This window comes from Moschus berezovskii, chromosome 9 (assembly GCF_049115385.1).
Source record: "Moschus berezovskii isolate FMDL1 chromosome 9, NW_MosBer_1.0, whole genome shotgun sequence".
Taxonomy (NCBI): domain Eukaryota; kingdom Metazoa; phylum Chordata; class Mammalia; order Artiodactyla; family Moschidae; genus Moschus; species Moschus berezovskii.
The window spans coordinates 107302547-107320933 of record NC_142468.1 but is presented as its reverse complement, the minus strand read 5'-3'; the positions used below and the strand labels follow the sequence as shown (position 1 = coordinate 107320933).

The window sequence follows — 18387 nt, the reverse complement described above, 5'->3', positions numbered from 1 at the left end:
GTTTGGTCCCTGTCATTTGCAAATTGCTCACAGGAGAAACTAAGACAGCCTTTTCTCTCAGAAAAGTTCTATTAAAGAAAGTCTGAGTATATTTTATTATAAATGTTGATGAAGTCCAAAGTGAGTGCTGTAAGTAGACACTCACTTTTAGCTAATAAGAAACACATTCATGATAACTCCTTCTCATAATACAGACTGAAAAAAGAGGCTAGAAAATTCTGCCAGTAGAAGATATTATGAAATGAGTTTCAAAAGAGTACACTTTGCTTCATACAGACCCTAATGTCAGTTTAATGCCTGGAAAGTTGAAACTGGAATGAAATGAAAGATACAGTATATGATAGTGAATTAATGGAAAGCTTATGCTTTTCTTTAAAATATTATATTGTTTTACACTTTTGTCAAATTGCTTCTTCCTCTTAATATTTGGATGCAAAAATAAGAAACTTGTGATTAGTAATACATTGTCAATATAATAAGTATATTTCTGTCAGGAAAGTTTTTTGTTTTGTTTTTTCTAATACTTTTAAGTAAGTGCGACTGAACGACTTCACTTTTACTTTTCACTTTCATGCATTGGAGAAGGAAATGGCAGCCCACTCCAGTGTTCTTGCCTGGAGAATCCCAGGGACCGCGGAGCCTGCTGGGCTGTCGTCTGTGGGGTCGCACAGAGTCGGACACGACTGAAGCGACTTAGCAGCAGCAGCAGCAGGTTCAAATAGACTGACGGTACACAAGGTATCATTACCACCTGCTGGCAGATACTGGAAATGCAGGCACTGAAAGTCGTGGTATCTCCTGGATGCTTTACTTTGCAAATCATTGGCTTAGTTGATGGCAAATCTTAAAGAATTAACTGTTATTTGGAATTTACTGAATTATACTTATAAAATATGGTGTCCAATATATTATCCAATTTGTATTTACAAGAAGAAAGATCAGTTACCACCATAGTGTTTGATAAATATCAAGTTGTTATTCTTTCCTGGCATTATTGAACAAACAGACAAAACCAAAACCAAGAATTATATATGCATTAAATACCACTAACAAGACAGAATTTAAGAAAATGAAATTCTTAACTTTTCATTTTAAGCCAAATGATGAGAAATATGATTTTCTTCCTTAGTGTGTGTTTTTAATTTTATTAATTAAAGTATTAAACTAAGGGATGCTTACAGTTTAAAAGTGTGATATTGTGTTTAAACTAGGCATTTTTGAAATTGTTGACTAAAATCATCTGCAGTATTAACACAAGAATAAAATGTGTCTATAGCTGCAAAGTAATAGCTTAATTCTATTTGAAATAGGGATACAGATGGACAAATTTTGGTTGTATGCATAAATTTTCTGTTTCAGTTACATGTGCAAATATGTTCAGGATTAAAGAACTCATTTATATAGAATTGAACTCATTTATATAGAATTTTTCTATCTGTTGTTTTAGAAATGCTCAAAGTAATGCTTTCAAATAATATCTTTATTTGAACAGGAATTATGTTTTTAAATGAACTGCTTTTTGAAAGGTAAAACTGTGGAGTCTTTTTAAAGGGATGCCATCAATCTTCAGTGCTTATGTGGATAATTCTAAAACCCAAGGGCATTTGCCAAACTCTCAACAGTATAACTCAGCATATAACTCTGTAAGGCAAGTCAATAATGAGATTGAGTAGTTGGATTGATAATAAGTTTGTCTAGCTGAGATTGAAAACGACCATAGATAGCCTCTGGACAACTTCCATATATAAAGAGAACTACCACTTTCTCTGATTGCTCAGCATGAGGAGTCATCATACAGGATACTTCTACACATTACATAAACACTAAAAACTTAATTAGGAGCCACTGGTGGATTATTTTATTGCCGTGTCTCCTCAACATGCTGCTGACACTCTTTAACCAAGGGTAAATACAGTCTAATGGCCACAGGCTCCTAAAACAGGTAAGATGGTGCCATTTGCCACTAGGGTATCTAAAGGCAGAAATAATGTTTTATAAATCAGGCTAGATGAAGAGAAGAATTGGAGAAGGAAATGGCAACCCACTCCAGTGTTCTTGCCTGGAGAATCCCAGGGACGGGGGAGCCTGGTGGGCTTCCGTCTATGGGGTCACACAGAGTCGGACACGACTGAAGTGACTTAGCAGCAGCAGCAGCAGATGAAGAGAAACCAGTATAAACATACCAGGTTGAGGATAGCTTTAAATGATCTGAATTTCCAATAACACATTTAAGGGAACATCGGGACATGGAGAATTTACAAGAAGAGTATATTGACAAACAGCTTCATATTCCCTTAGGTGTTTGGGAGGCTTGGCAATACCAAACCTATGAGTTCTTAAAAACTGTAAAAGCTGTTTAGTACAATTAAGCAATATTATCAAATGCAGGTGAAAAAAGAAAACTGTAAAAGTCATGTCAAGATGAAATGACAAAATGTAAATTGTAAAACACTAAGGAATTGGATATAAAGGAAAGTTATGACCAACCTAGATAGCATATCAAAAAAGCATAGACATTACTTTGCCAACCAAGGTCCATCTAGTCAAGGCTATGGTTTTTCCCGTGGTCATGTATGGATGTGAGAGTTGGACTGTGAAGAAAGCTGATCACCGAAGAATTGTTGCTTTTAAACTGTGGTGCTGGAGAAGACTCTTGAGAGTCCCTTGGACTGCAAGGAGATCCAAGCAGTCCATTCTAAAGGAGATCAACCCTGGGTGTTCATTGGAAGGACTGATGCTAAAGCTGAAAGTGCAATACTTTGGCCACCTCATGCGACGAGTTGACTCCCTGGAAAAGACTCTGATGCTGGGAGGGATTGGGGGCGGGAGGAGGCGGGGACAACAGAGAATGAGATGGCTGGATGGCATCACCAACTCTGTGGACATGAGTTTGAGTGAACTCCGGGAGTTGCTGATGGACAGGGAGGCCTGGCGTGCTGTGATTCATGGGGTCGCAAAGAGTCGGACACGACTGAGAGACTGAACTGAACTGAACTAATGACAATAAAATCCAAAAATGATATACACTGTATATACTTCCAAAAATATTTGAGGAACATTTCAAAATATTATACAGTGTAATGATGGTGGATTTGCATTGAAGGTTAAGGTTTAGACCCCTCCTCTGCATGCGTTTCTTCAAAAGCTCTGGAATGGATCCCAGCAACAACTTGTTCACTAATTTTGACTCTTTTTTTCTTTTAGAGGTCACCTTATATTACCTAAACTCTAGGCTCTGCAGAACCTGGATCTACCCTGAGTGTAGAGGTTAGACTTCTACAAAAATGTTAGACTCGGGCATGTTTCTACCAGGGTTAAATGCCTGTTTTACTGCTTGTTGGTGCTGTAAACTTGGGCAAGATACATAACGTACCTTTGCCTCGTTTCTGCATCTGTAAAAGAACATGGTAATGGTACCTACATCACAGCGTTTTTTAAGGAATAAAGGAAGTTATTCATATAAAGCACATAATATGCATTCAATAAATGTTATTAAAATATAATTCTAAACAACTCTGGGTATTTTTAAGGAACTTGGTACTTTCCTAAGCTAACAATTGACATGTTTAATTTGACAGGTAAATTTTTATTTTATAAATTTAAAATATTTGTGTCTGTATTGTTATTGTTGTTGTCCAGTTGCTAAGTTGTATCTGACTCTTTGCGACCCCATGGACTATGGCCTGCCAAGCTCCTCTGTCCATGGGATTTCCCAGGCAAGAATACTGGGTTGCCATTTCCTCCTCCAGTGAATCTTCCCGACCCAAGGATTGAACCCACATCTCCTGTATTGGCAAGAGGATTCTTTACCACTGAGCTACCAGGGAAGCTCCTTATGTCTGTATATATGTACATAAAATTAATGTGTGTTAATTAACTAGGAAAATTAAAAGTATCTTCCACTAGAAAACTACACTGGTTCTAATATTAATTCAAAACTCTAGAAACTTGTTTTTCTCACTGGTAATAATTTTTGTGAATCAAGAGAACTTCTAAATTGTTGTTTTACTACTATGTGATTGCTTCTATACAATGTATAATTATTAAATAATTGATCTTAAACTGGATTTTCACCACAATTATGGCCGGAATAAGAAAGGTGATGCTTGATCCTCTGTATTATTAACGTGAAGACATAGATAAATGCACAGATTAGTGAATACTAACTTAGATAAGTATAACTTGTATATGAACTTGTGTTTATGTGAAGAATTTTTCTGCATTGATAAAGGCATGGGATAATGCGATTACTGGACTCTGGTGCCAAGTGGAAGAAGTTCTTGGTAGATGCTATCATTTCAACATGTTTATACTCTTTGTAGATGTGTTTCCAAACTTAAACAATGACCAACAACAATGAAAAGCAAAATAACCTTGCTTTTCAAATGAACTTTTAAACAAAACACTTAAAGCAAAATTGACGAGAAAGTTGAAATAACCTTATTCTCTTCCCATGTTTTCCTTATTATTTTACTTGGTTATTTTTGGATGATGCATCCAGATGGGAAACAAGGAGGAAAAAGCAGTCATGTAAATATAATTCATGTGAACGTCTTGCATTTTTATATTTTACTCTGGTAATTTACTCTCAGATGCCAGTAAAATCCACTGAGCAATTTGACAGTCTTTCTTATTTGCTTCAGTAGTGATGAGTAATTTATAAAGATCAGTGTACTTCTTATTGTGAATTATGTGCAATGCTATTAGTTATACCATGAGGTAAATATGCACAACTTATGATGGATTCAGAAGAACCGACATCCAAATAAGTTTGGAACTGTGACATGGATCATGGGTTGATGCAATCTGTATGGTTGCTGGTATAATTTAGTTGACATTGTATCTGCTTCTTTCTGATTTTTGTTAAATACAAACATGTATACATATACACAAGCACGAATCCCAACATCTATTAATAGCATGTACTAAAGTATCATGTTTGTGTTTTATATTTTACTCTAGTGAGTTACATTGCCAGTGTATGGAGATTTACATTTACTATCTCTTTAAAATTTGCTTTGTTATTCAAGAAAATATTCAGGCCTAGAGGGTCCAGGTTTTTTCTTATCTCTAGTAGCCTTTTTATGGCTACTAATCTCTAGCCTATCAGCAATTTGCCTGACCCTGGTTTTTGCCTTATAATTGTGCTGAGACTCTGAAGCCATCAATAAAAGTTCAGTTTTCCCCTTTTCATCATCCACCACCCACCAAAGGAAACTGAAAGGAGAAAGTGTATCTTAGACTGAAAATGCCAGTGCTTGAAAGCACACTTACAAATTTGTTTTAATCCAATTAAATATGTATCTACTAACTTTTTCATCTTGTCTGGTATAATTATATTACTTAGCCTTCAGTGAAGAAAACAGAAACCACTGCTCCCATTGCTTCCTATAGCTTGCATTACCACCTGAACTACCCCCCAACACCCAAACAGGTCTTGGAAAAACTGTCTTCCATGAAATCAGTCCCTGGTGCCCAAAATGTTGCGGATCACTGCATTCAGTTCAGTTCAGTTCAGTTCAGTTGCTCAGTGGTGTCCGACTCTTTGCGACCCCATGAATCACAGCACACCAGGCCTCCCTGTCCATCATCAACTCCTGGAGTTCACTCAAGCTCATGTCCATTGAGTCGGTGATGCCGTCCAACCATCTCATCCTTTGTTATCCCCTTCTCCTGCTTTCAATCTTTCCCAGCACCAGGGTCTTTTCAAATGAGTCAGCTCTTTGCATCAGGTGGCCAATGGATTGCAGTTTCAGCTTCAGCATCAGTCCTTCCAATGAATATTCGGGACTGATTTCCTTTAGGATGGGACTGGTTGGATCTCTCTCCTTGCAGTCCAAAGGACTCTCAAGAGTCTTCTCCAACACCACAGTTCAAAAGCATCAATTCTTCGGTGTTCAGTTTTCTTTATAGTTCATCTCTCACATCCATACATGACTCCTGGAAAAACCATAGCTTTGATTAGATGGACTTTTGTTGGTAAAGTAATGTCTCTGTTTTTTAATATGCTGTCTAGTTTGGTCATAGCTTTTCTTCCAAGAAGCAAGTGTCTTTTAATTTCATGGCTATAGTCATCATCTGCAGTGATTTTGGAGCCCCCCCAAATAAAGTCTCTCACTGTTTCCTTTTTTCTGCATCTATTTGCCATGAAGTGATGGGACTGGGTACCATAATCTTAGTTTTTTGAATGTTGAATTTTAAGCCAACTTTTTCACTCTCCTCTTTCACTTTCATCAAGAGGCTCTTCAGTTCCTCTTCATTTTCTGCCGTAAAAGAGGTGTCATCTGCATATCTGAGGTTATTGCTATTTCCCTCAGCAGTCTTGATTCCAGCTTGTGCTTCATCCAGCTGGCATATCACTGCATTAGATATTTACCAAACCACTGGAACAAACAGAGAAGTAGGACTTGGGGGTTACTACTAGTGTTGTTGGGTTCCAGAATAGACCCCAGTAGTGAGATTTGAAGGTGAAAAGCTTCGATCCTTATGCTGCTGCCGCTACCTCACTATCCTCAACACCCATGCAGCTAGTGCAAAGTCACTAGAATACAGGCCAGGCTGCCACAATTACTTCTCTCTTGCATCTCATCATCTTGCTCACCAGCAGTGATTACGTTGGTGCTACCATCTGCCTCGAGCCAGCCTTCTTAAGCTCATGTTGGTGCATCTAATTGGTGGAACCTAATTTGCACAGAAAACCTTCGCTAAAAACAGCAGTTTATAGATTTCAAGTTTTTTATGCAACAGAAAACATCCTGGAGGAGGATGGATTGGAGGCTCAGTCAATCAATAATGTCTGTCATACTAATATTCATTTTTTATCACCATAACCTTTTTGTTGTACAGTAAAACCAAGGTTAAAAAATACAACAAATGCATACCCTAATGAAATATAAGGCACTCACGATTATAACTACTTCTCAGATCAAAAACAGAACTTGAACCCAGAAGCCCTTGAGAACTTATCCTCATCAGTAGAGATCCTATTTGGATCCTGGAGTCATTTTGTATCTGCTGTCCCTATCTCTCATTTCACACAGGCTTTCACAAATGGAGAAAATTAAGTCTGCACTGAAGTAATTAAAATAATTTTTCTGCAAAGAGACTACATGGCTCTTCTTTGCTCTAAAAGAAAACAAAGGAAATAAGTGAATATATTGTGAACTAGCTCAAGCAAGGCAGAGATTGACCTTTCTCTGTGCTTGTTTTACCTAAATCTCAATAGTAAAGCACACCCGAAAAGAAAGGGGAGAAAAACATTTATAGAGACTGAGGGCTTTCTCTGAACCAGATCACTACTCCTTTTTCTGTGGTCTAGGGCAGGTGTCTTCAAACTCCGGGATCATGCCTGATGATCTGAGGTGGAGCTGATGTAATTACGACAGAAACAAGAGAGTGAGTGAAAGTCGCTCAGTCGTGTCTGACTCTTTGTGACCCCATGGACTGTAGCCAGCCAGGCTCCTCTGTCAATGGAATTTTCCAGGCAAGAATACTGGGGTGGGTTGCCGTTCCCTTCTCCAGGGTACATTCCCAACCCAGGGATTGAACCCAGGTCTCCCACATTGCAGGCAAATTCTTTACCATCTGACCCACTAGGGAAGACCAAGAACACTGGAGTGGGTTGCCTTTCCCTTCTCCAGGACAATAAAAATAAAGTGCACAAGAGATGTAACGCATTTGAATCATCCTGAAACCATCCCCAACCCCTGTTTGTGGAAAAACTGTCTTCCATAAAATCAGTTCCTGGTGCCAAAAACATTGGGGACCATTGGCCTAGGGGATAGCTGTTTCTGGCTAATTATATAAGGTAATCTGTCCACAGTACAGTTTTGGCCTCTTGGACTAATGGTTCATTTCCTTGTTCATTTGTTGTAAAAATGTTTCATAATGAAATAAACTTTCAAACATTGATCCACATTAATGTTCTAACCTGACTGCACTCTAAAAATGTCTGCTTTAAGAGGAAAAAGGTTACCTTCTGCCACTGAATGTACTAGCCAGCACTTCCAATTCACATAGCAATGCCTCCATCTTCTTTATAAATCACCTGCCAACAACAGCAAAACAAGAATGGTAATATAAGCATTAATGGCAACTTTTCAGCTTTTTCTTAATTTCCAAAGACTATGCAGATTCTCTTAATCCAAGATGCTGTTTAAAAATACTTTCTCAATAACTTACAAATCACATGGTTTTCCAACAATTGTGGAAAAAAATCTGCAAAGATTCATCTACAGAACACTAACTCCTGAAAACTAAAGAATGTGTGCTCTTTCCAGGAATTCACGTACCATTTACAAAAATGTAATTAACATGTGGGCTTTAGAGTCTCAATAAATACAAGAAATTCTATTATTATACAATGCATTATCTAATTACAATTCAATAAAATATGAAATGATAATAGTCTTCCCTTCCCCAACCCCCTTCCCCTTAAAAAAAAAAAATAGAACCCTGTGCCTTTGGAAATAAGAAAAAGAATTTTGTAGGTAAGTCATGAGTTTAAAAAAAAACATAATGGCAATGAAAAAAAACATTTAGAGCTTGGTAATACAAATAGGGTACTATGCTTAGTCACTCAGTCATGTCCTACTTTTTGCCACCCCATAGACTGTAGCCCGCCAGGCTCCTCTACCCATGGGATTCTCCAGGCAACCGTACTGGAGTGGGTTGTCATTCCCTTCTCCAGGGGATCTTCCCAACCCAGGGACTGAACCCAAGTCTCCCACATTGCAGGTGGATTGTGTACCATCTAAGCCACCAGGGAAGCCCAAGAATACTGAAATAGGTATCTTATCTCTTCTCCAGGGGAACTTTCTGACCCAAGAATGAACTGGGGTCTCCTTCATTGCAGGCAGATTCTTTACCAGCTACCAAAGTTCCAGGGAACATTTTCAGTTATAAATACCATGTTAAAATATAGATGAAATTGTAAACTTAGTGTTCTATATAAGAAATTAGCAGTGGGGGTTGGGGGGCTTCCTTGGTGGCTCAGTGGTAGAGAATTCACCTGTCAATGTAGGAGACACAGGTTCTATCCCTGATCTGGGAAGATCCCACAAGCCATGGAGCAACTAAGCCCATGGGCCACAACTATTGAACCTGTACTCTATAGCCCCGGAACCCACAGCTACTGAGCGCACACATTGCGGCTACTGAAACCCAAGTACCCTGAAGCCCGAGCTCCACATTAGGAGAAACCACTGCAAGATAAACCTGCATATTGCAGCTAGAGAGTAGCCCCTGCTGGCAGCAACTAGAGAAAAGCCCAAGCAGCAATGAAGACCCAGGACAGACAAAAATAAATAAATCAAATTATTTAAAAAAAAAGGAATTAGGGAGAAAAAAACTAATGAAGAATGAAAGAGTAAAAGGATAAAAATTATAAAAAAGTAATGGATAAAATTTATAAAGAGCAGAAAATAATGAAATTTCCTATGGCTCTTTCTGTGAATCTAGCTGAAAACCAATGAGGATACTAGAAGAAAAGGGCTTCTGCAAAATTTTGTTTCTGAACAACTATAAAATCCAAATATCAGTTTGGATTTTATGAGGATAGCTGAACTACTAAGAGTGACATGAAATAAGGAATTCATTATAAAGATCAGACTTTACACAATAATTAGACAGTGGAAAATACTAAGTACAGAAGGTAGGTTGTTGCTTCTGAAGCTGAAGTTGAATGTATGTCAGCAAGATTGATGACTGAGAAGGTGTGGCATCTAAAGTGGGTTGACAGCTTATAATTGACAGCATAAAATCGGGTCTTCTATTTTTCTACTCTGATCATCTCTTCACTGGAGTGTGCAATTCATTTACATCTAATTCGATGGTTGATATGGTGCAGCTAAAAGTTGGTGATTTGATTGCTATGTGTCCCGTGTCTGTCTGATCATGCTACTCCCTTTAATAATTCAGGGCTTTCCTCCCAATGGCTTTTTAATTTTCCTAGGAGAAAATTTAACACTATGTAATATTTCTTATACAGGTAAATCCTATACACTCTAGATTTAAGCCATATTACATTTTGTTTAATTCTTTAATTTTACATCTTCACCAAATTTTGCCTCTCTACATATAGACACTGGCTTATTTTCTGATTGAAAATGTTCCCAATCTATCCACCAACCTGGCTGAATTTGGCTCATTCTTTATATATCAGCTGAAATATTCCATAAATTTCTTATTAAGACCATAACTTCTATAATGTACCCACACCACTCTCTACTTCTTCTGTGGTAAAACAAGTACGATTTTACTTTAGTTCTTTGTTAAGACACCTGCTCTCTGCCTTAGAATATACATATCCTGTGAAGTCAGGAACTGTATTATCATGTACCCCAATGTATTCCTAACTTCTAGTTCAGTAACTGAAAATTAGTTGGTATTCAATGACCATTTGATGAAGAGATGCACTAATACATTGTTATGAAATGAGTTCAAATTGAGTTGGACTTTAACTCAAGAAGCTTTTAATACAGGACAACAAAAGAATCTATATAACACAAAGAATTTGTTATATAAATATAGTTAAAAGCAGAAGTCACTTTTTAACTTCTTAATAATTGAATATTGAGGAAATATACAAGACCCAAGAAAATGTCTACATGTTCCTCTCCATGTATTCACTACCCAGCTTCAATTCTCATCAACATATGTCTCATTGTGGTTTTTTCTCTATGCTTCAAAGTAAAATTGCTGAATGCAAGGGTCAATGGTGTATATGATTTTATAGATACTGCTAACTGCACTTCTATAAGTTTCTGCATTTTGCAACCCACTTGCTGTATTTGAGAGTGTCTCTAGCCTGGTCAAGACAGTATGATATGAAATCTTAACTTTTTGCCAGTATGTGAGAGATGATATTTCAGTATAGTTCTACTTTTAAAACAGAAGTTCTTCAAATAAAAACAAATGACTTAGTGCATTTATCAGTGAAAGAAAAATATACTGAGTTGGTAAAAAAAAAGTTCATTTGGGTTTTTCCATAACATCTTATGGAAAACTCCAAAGTAACTTTTTGGCCAACCCAATAGTTCTTGGACAGGCCAAAAAAGGGAAAGAAAAGACCAGGACTGAATAAAATAAAAAGGACTTATGCTATCCATGTAATCATTGGAGATTAGAAAATGGCCATCAATTCACATGCTGAGGAGATTAAATAATTAAAGAATATTATATAAAAGTAGAAGATGACAGATTTACCCAAACGAATTTGTTGATTTCCTAAAAAAGCATAAGTTACCACATTTTCTTAAGGAGAAGAAGAAAACTGAAGACATCAATAGATATGGAACACACTGAAAAAGAGGTTAAAGATGCTACCCTATAAATCACAGGACACATTCAATTTTAAGTACAAAATCTTCCAAAACCTCAGAACAGATAATGCCAGGGAATAAAAATTCTTTTCTGAGTATTTTGACTCATTTTATGAGTCTTTCATTGTCTCAGCACCAAAACTGGATATAGATAGCACAACTTCAAAACACTACAGGTCAGTTTCACTTGTAAATCTATGGGTAAAACTCCTACATTAAAAAATGAGAACATCAAATCCAGGTTATGATATTTTCATATAATATGTTATAAACAGGATTTATGCTAAGTATGCAAATATATTCACATTGAATGCTCTATTAATGATTTTTAATAGTTGAGATTAAAAGAGGACTTTATTATATATTCTTATTGGAGGGATCAGATGTTCTCTGCTGAGTTTTTCCATATTCTCATTAAGGTGGAAAATATCACTAAAGATTCAATTCTTCATAAAATATTTCATAAGTTCTTGTGTCAGATTTCCCTAAATCAATTTGAAACACAGTGCCTGTTATCAGTAGAGGTAAGATGCAAGGTCAGAGCTCTGGGAGCTGAGGGAAAACGGAAAATGATTTGGCTCTCTGAACTGAAACCATTTTCTCTATTCAACAAACCAGCAAACGTCTAATGACAAAGAATCACCATGGGACACATTAGACCTCCCACAGTCCCAGTTCATTCCCTAGTACTGAACCAAATAGAGAAATAATAAATTGAGCAAAAGGTGAAATAAAGTGTTGTAAAGAAGAGGTGGTTTGTCTAAGTCAATATTTTTTTTATAGTTTTACATCTGATTCAGCTTTGTTATAGGAGCATTTAATTTGAAAGAAACCAAAACTTGTTTCAACTTTCTTGAGATCTGCAGATAAGTAAACTTGGTAGGTTTTCTTCATTTAGTGTCAAGCACTTGCTTGATCCACTTGCTCGGGATTTCTTTCTTTAAAAAGGGTTGGGACCTTTAACTAGAGAAAGAAACTTGGAGCAATGACTTGTGACACTTGGACTTACAATTTAGTTGAAATTCTTTTGCCTCAACCACATTATATTTACATCCATGTTTGTCTGGCACATAAAATTTTACTTTGATTATGATGGAAAATGGTTTAAGGATCTGTATCTATAATATTTAAGCTAAATTTTAAATTTTATTTTAAGGTCTTCTGAGCAGAGGAGGTTTTCTAGAGGCATATCCATGTGCATGCTAAGTTGCTTTAGGTGTGTCCGACTCTGTGTAACCCCATAGGCAGTAGCCTGCCCGGTTTCTCTGTCCATGGGATTCTCCAGGCAAGAATACTGGAGTGGGTTGCCAGTTCTTTCTCCATAACATTTTGTATTTATAGCGGTTCATCCCAGTCCAGTCCAACACATAGACAAAAATGGCACTCAGTAGGATACAGTGTTACTCTCCCTGAGGATTTCTGGCATTTTTCTTCTCCTTCTTCCACATTCATTAATTTCTCATTCAATTTCACGAATAGAGAGTTGTCATTTCATAGGAGACTGACAAAATTAAAAGGTATGATCAAGAATGCTTTCTTAGACCTATACTTACTCCTTTTGGATACAAATTCCCTTCCCCACAAGAGAATGCAATAGAGGATGCCCGTTCCACTCCAAGTGACAGTTAGTGACCTAAATATCCTTTGGAATGTTTAGGTTATTTCATCACAGCATTCATTGTTCATTCTCTTGATTACTTTTTTACATTCACATTTTTGGGAGAATCTTTGCAAAGCGTCACATAGCAATAACTCATCTAGAAAATATTATCAAAGAGTAAAATTTTCCAGGCTAATACATTTTAAACTTAAACTTATCTCTTTAAGCAAAATGCATTAACCAAATATATATGACCTCCTATCTTTTTAACTAGAAAGGGCCCTTATTTTCAAGTTCATTTATGGTACATTAAATAATATTAAATGCGATTTTACATCAACTGTCTAAACTCAGCTCCTGTCATCCTCCAATCTGGATAATTCCATTTGTGACAAACTCTTAAACCATACTTTTTAGATTCTATTAGAGACTCTATTATCAAGGATTGTGGTAAGGGTTTTAAAGCCCTGGGATAAGGTTCTGGATGTGTTGCTGACTAGTAATATAATATTGAGCACATTAGTTAACTTTTCTAATACTCAATTTCCACATATGAAAAATATGGACAATAATCATCTCCTCACCAGATTATTATAAGTACTTTAATGCACACAAAATGTATGTGAAAACACTTCCAAACTAAACAGTTTTGCCCACTGACATTATGCTTTTTACACTATTTTTTATAGATACTGACCCTTATCACTTCTAATTATAACATAGAAAATGAAAAGTGAGAAACTTTTTCTTAAAAAAAAACAAACATATTTTTTTTAAGGAATTCTCAAAGTCTTATCTATCTTCTTAAAAGCTCTCTCTGCATTCTTCCAAAGAAGCTGCAGAGAGAACATAGTCAGAAAGGATTATTTTATAATCTATTGACAAAATGTTTATTTGCTCAATTGTGTATTATCTTGTTATTCGTGTTTTCACTTATTGCTTATCTCAACTTTTGTCTAATTAGAAATCATTGTGTAGCTGGATATTTTTTAAAGGAGATATCTTATTTCACTAGGTCTGAGAAATTCTAGACAAAACCTAGAAATTCCATATACTGAATATAAATCATCTTTTGGAAGGTTTCTGAATTGATAAGTGAAATGATACACTTGGCCTTCAAATGATCTATGTTAATAAATCAGATCTTTGCATTTCATGGCTGTCACCTTATCTGTTGATATTCTGTACTATATTCTGGTCATCTCAGTTTACTTCTTTTCATATGATACAATGTTAGCTTCAAAGGACCGTATTTCAAACCAAAACAGCTATAATAACTTCAGAGACAACATATATTAAATGGTTTTAATGATGTGGTAGTGGAAATTAAGTAATAGAGAAAGGACAGAGGCAAGAGGAGAGAGACCCTCACAGTAAAAATCACAGTTCTTTCCTTGTAAGTGTGGCCTCTGAGACTTCTCTAAGAATTGAAGCTGCTTGTGGACAATCCCAAATGGATAATGAAAATTAGCCAGGCAAGAAGGCAATACAAAATTCTGGATACCTTAGCTCCTGCTATTAATTGTTGTATTTGCAATGTAGATTTATTTTTTTGCTTAGCATCATATTTGACGCACAAATGTATAAAATAAAGTGTTGATTTACTGCATCTGCACCTCTTAGCTATCCTTCATCAGTAAGGATAATTGAGAGAAGAATCTCTTTGTTAAAATTATAGATAAAATATTTTCTATTAGGAGCAACTCCAGAGCATTTTAAATGAATGTTGAGAAGAACCCTTTAGGATCAGGGTCTACTTTTCTTGCTCTTGATAAAAATCAATGTTTCTCTTTGTAGGTACTTCATGAACCAAGAAAATAATTCTAGGGTGGCTGAATTTGTGTTGCTGGGGCTCTCCAGTTCCTGGGAACTCCAGTATTTCTTTTTCATGTTGTTTAATTTCTTGTATATCCTCGTTGTGCTGGGCAACCTCCTCATGGTACTCACAGTGATCTCTGAACCTGCCCTGCATACACCTATGTACATAATGCTCAGTAATCTTTCCATTTTTGATGTCTTTCTGGCCACTTATGCAACCCCCAAGATGATTCATGATTTCCTTCATGAACCCGAGACCATCTCCTTCGAGGGCTGCATGGCCCAGATATTCTTACTCCATGTCTTTGCTGGTGGTGAGATGGTGCTCCTTGTAGCTATGGCATATGACAGATATGGAGCCATATGCAAACCTCTCCATTATGCAACCATCATGAACTTGTGCAAATGTACAGGTCTGGTAGTAGGCTCTTGGGTGATTGGGGTCATGCACTCCTTGAGCCAACTAGCTTTCACTGTAAACCTGCCCTTCTGTGGTCTAAATGTTGTTAACAGTTATTACTGTGGCCTTATTTTGGTCATCAAACTTGCCTGCTTGGATACGTATGTCCCTGAAATTTTGATGCTTTGGACAGTGGTCTCATGGGGGTGGCTTCATTCCTGCTCTTGCTGGTCTCCTACGCGGTCATCCTGGTCACTGTGCAACGCCGTTCCTCAGTGGACATGACCAAGGCCCGCAGCGCTCTGACTGCCCACATCACTGTGCTTACCCTCTTTTTTGGGCCCTGTATCTTCATCTATGCCTGGCCTTTCAGCAGCTTCCCAGTGGATAAAGTCCTTTCTGTGTTCTCTACAGTGTTCACACCTGTACTGAACCCCATTATCTACACATTGAGAAACAGGTGAAATTGGCAATGCGTAAACTGAAGACCCGCTATGTATGTTCCAGGCTGCCTTCTCAACTCTCTCCCCTAAGACTAGACGTGTTGAGGTGAGTAGACAGAAATATACTCAAGGAAACACGGATTGTCTCCTTTCTTGGTGACCACCATCGTTTTTTAAAAATACTTGATTTGCTTAAAGTGATAAAGGTAATACATGTTCTTTGTTAAATATCTATAGTAACGAAGCTTATGTACAATTATGCATTCTCTAGCTACAATTATTTTTGATATAGTTTTATAGTTTATAGTTAATTTGCTTATATTTGCAGTGACAAGATATTTCACAAACTATTGTATAATTTAAATTGTATCAGTATGTCACCAGCACAAACACAGACACATAGATCAATGGAACAGAATAGAGAGCCTAGAAACAAACACATGCAATTATTGTCAATTTGTTATTGTTTAGTCGCTGAGTCATGTCTGACTCTTTGTGGCCTAATGGGCTGCTGCATGCCAGACTTCCCTGTCCTTCACTTTCTCCTGGACTTTGCTCAAATTCATGTCCATTGAGTCAGTGGTGTTATCTAATCATCTCATCCTCTGCTGCCCTCTTCTCCTTTTGCCCTCAATCTTTCCCAGCATCAGAGTCTTTTTCAATGAGTTGGCTCTTCTCATCAGCTGGCCAAAGTATTGGAGTTTCAGTTTCAGCATCAGTCCTTCCAATGAATATTCAGGGTTGATTTCCTTTAGGATTGACTGGTGCAATCTCCTTGCAGTCCAAGGGACTCTCAAGAGTCTTCTCCAGCACCACAATTCGAAACTCGTCGCGGTTCTGCACTCAGCAATTCTTCTGTGCTCACAACTGCACGTGAGTACTGGTAAAAACATATCTTTGCCTATTCAGACCTTTGTTGGCCAAGTGATTTCTTTGCTTTTTAATATGCTGTCTAGGTTTGTCAGAGCTTTCCTTCCAAGGAGCAAGGATCTTTTAATTTCATAGCTGCATTCACTGTCTGCAGTGATTTATGGTCAATTAACCTACAACAAAGGAAGCAAGAATATACCACCGAGAAAAGACAGTCTCATCTATTCAAGGCACAACCATTTACTTTTCTGTATTTTGTTAGCAGATGAAGAATTATTCAAATAAATAGTGTTTTAATTTCGGGAACATTTCTGTTTCCTTCTTCTCATTTTATAGTAATTAATCTGTCCTCCTGCAATTAAAATTTCCCTCTTCAAGTATTAATTAGTAATTCTAATAATAATATATTCTCCTTTTAAGTAGTCTTTTCCCAGTTATTTTTAAGGGATATTTGATCAGTACATACATTTTATGTATCAGAATATGTGGTAGAAAACTCCATTATAATAGCTAGTAGAATATTCACCATGCGAGAGGTATTGCTCTAAACACATTTCATCTTGTTAAAAAAAAAAATAAAGGCAGTCTCTTCAATGAGTGGGGCTGGAAAAACTGGACAGCTACATGTAAAAGAATAAAATTAGAACATTCTAACACCACATGCAAAAATAAACTCAAAATATATTAAAGACCTAAATATAAGACTAGATCCATAAAACTCCTAGAAGAAAACATAAGCAAAACACACTTTGACATAAATCATAGCAATATTTTTTGGACCTACCTCCTAAAGTAAAGGAAAAAATAAACAAATGGGACCTAATTAAACTTAAAAGCTTTTTCACACCAAAGGAACTGATCAACAAAACAAAAACACAACCTACTGAATGAGATAAAATATTTGCAAATATGACTGATAAGGGGTTAACAGCCAAAATATGTAAGAAGTGTCATACAATTCAGCATCCAATAAAGCAATGACCTGATTTAAAAATGGACAGAAGAACTGAGTAGACATTTTTCCAAAGAGGAAGTGCTGATGGCCAATAGGTAGATAAATAACAAGTGGTGAGGAGCTGGAGAAAAGGGAACCCTTGTTTACTGTTGATGTGAATGTACATTGGTATAGTCACTGTGGGAAACAGTATGGAGGTTTCTCAAGAAACTAAAGAATAGAGCTACCAATGACCAAACAATTTCAATTCTGAATATATATTCAAAGAAAACCTCCTTCCCCAAACACTAATTCAGAATGATACATGAACCCCAGTGTTTGTAGACTCATTATTTACTATTGCCAAGATATGGAAGCAACCTAAGTGTCCATCAACAGATGAAAAGATAAAGAAGAAGCAGTATACTTATATATACAATGGAATACTGCTCAACCATTTGCACCAACATAGATGAAGTTTGAGGATGCTATGCTAAGTGAAATAAGTCAGACAGAGAAACACAAGCACTGTATGATATCACTTACATGCAGACCCATAAAAGATTTATACACACAGACATGAACTTTAGACACTTGGCAATAAGACAAGGGCAGCAAAGGGTGAGACTGAGGCATCACTGACTCAGTGGACGTGAGCTGAGCAAACTCCGGGTGAGAGCGAAGGGCAGGGAAGCTCGGCGCTGCAGTCCACGGGGTCACAGAGAGTTGGACATGACTAGGGGACTGCACAGCAATAACAATAAAATTAGAACAAAACCTCCATCATACCTGTTATGAATCAGGTAATTGCTGAGCCCGAATGTGGTGTCTCAACGTTGGTTTAAAGGGCAGCAAACTGAAAAGGCAGTTATTTTGGAGATTATTAAACATTACGATCCAGAAGCACACTATGACGTCACTCCAATGACAACTTCTTACATGGTAAGTTTCCAAGCTTCCAGTCTTAGCCTTCAGTATATTCTAATATAGCAGCCAAAGTA

At 36.9% G+C, this 18387-nt stretch overlaps 1 pseudogene; it reads left to right on the top strand.

Moving 5' to 3' along the window:
* Nucleotides 1–14704: 14704 nt before the first annotated feature.
* LOC129563363 (olfactory receptor 4K15-like) lies at nucleotides 14705–15692 on the top strand (annotated as a pseudogene).
* Nucleotides 15693–18387: the final 2695 nt, after the last annotated feature.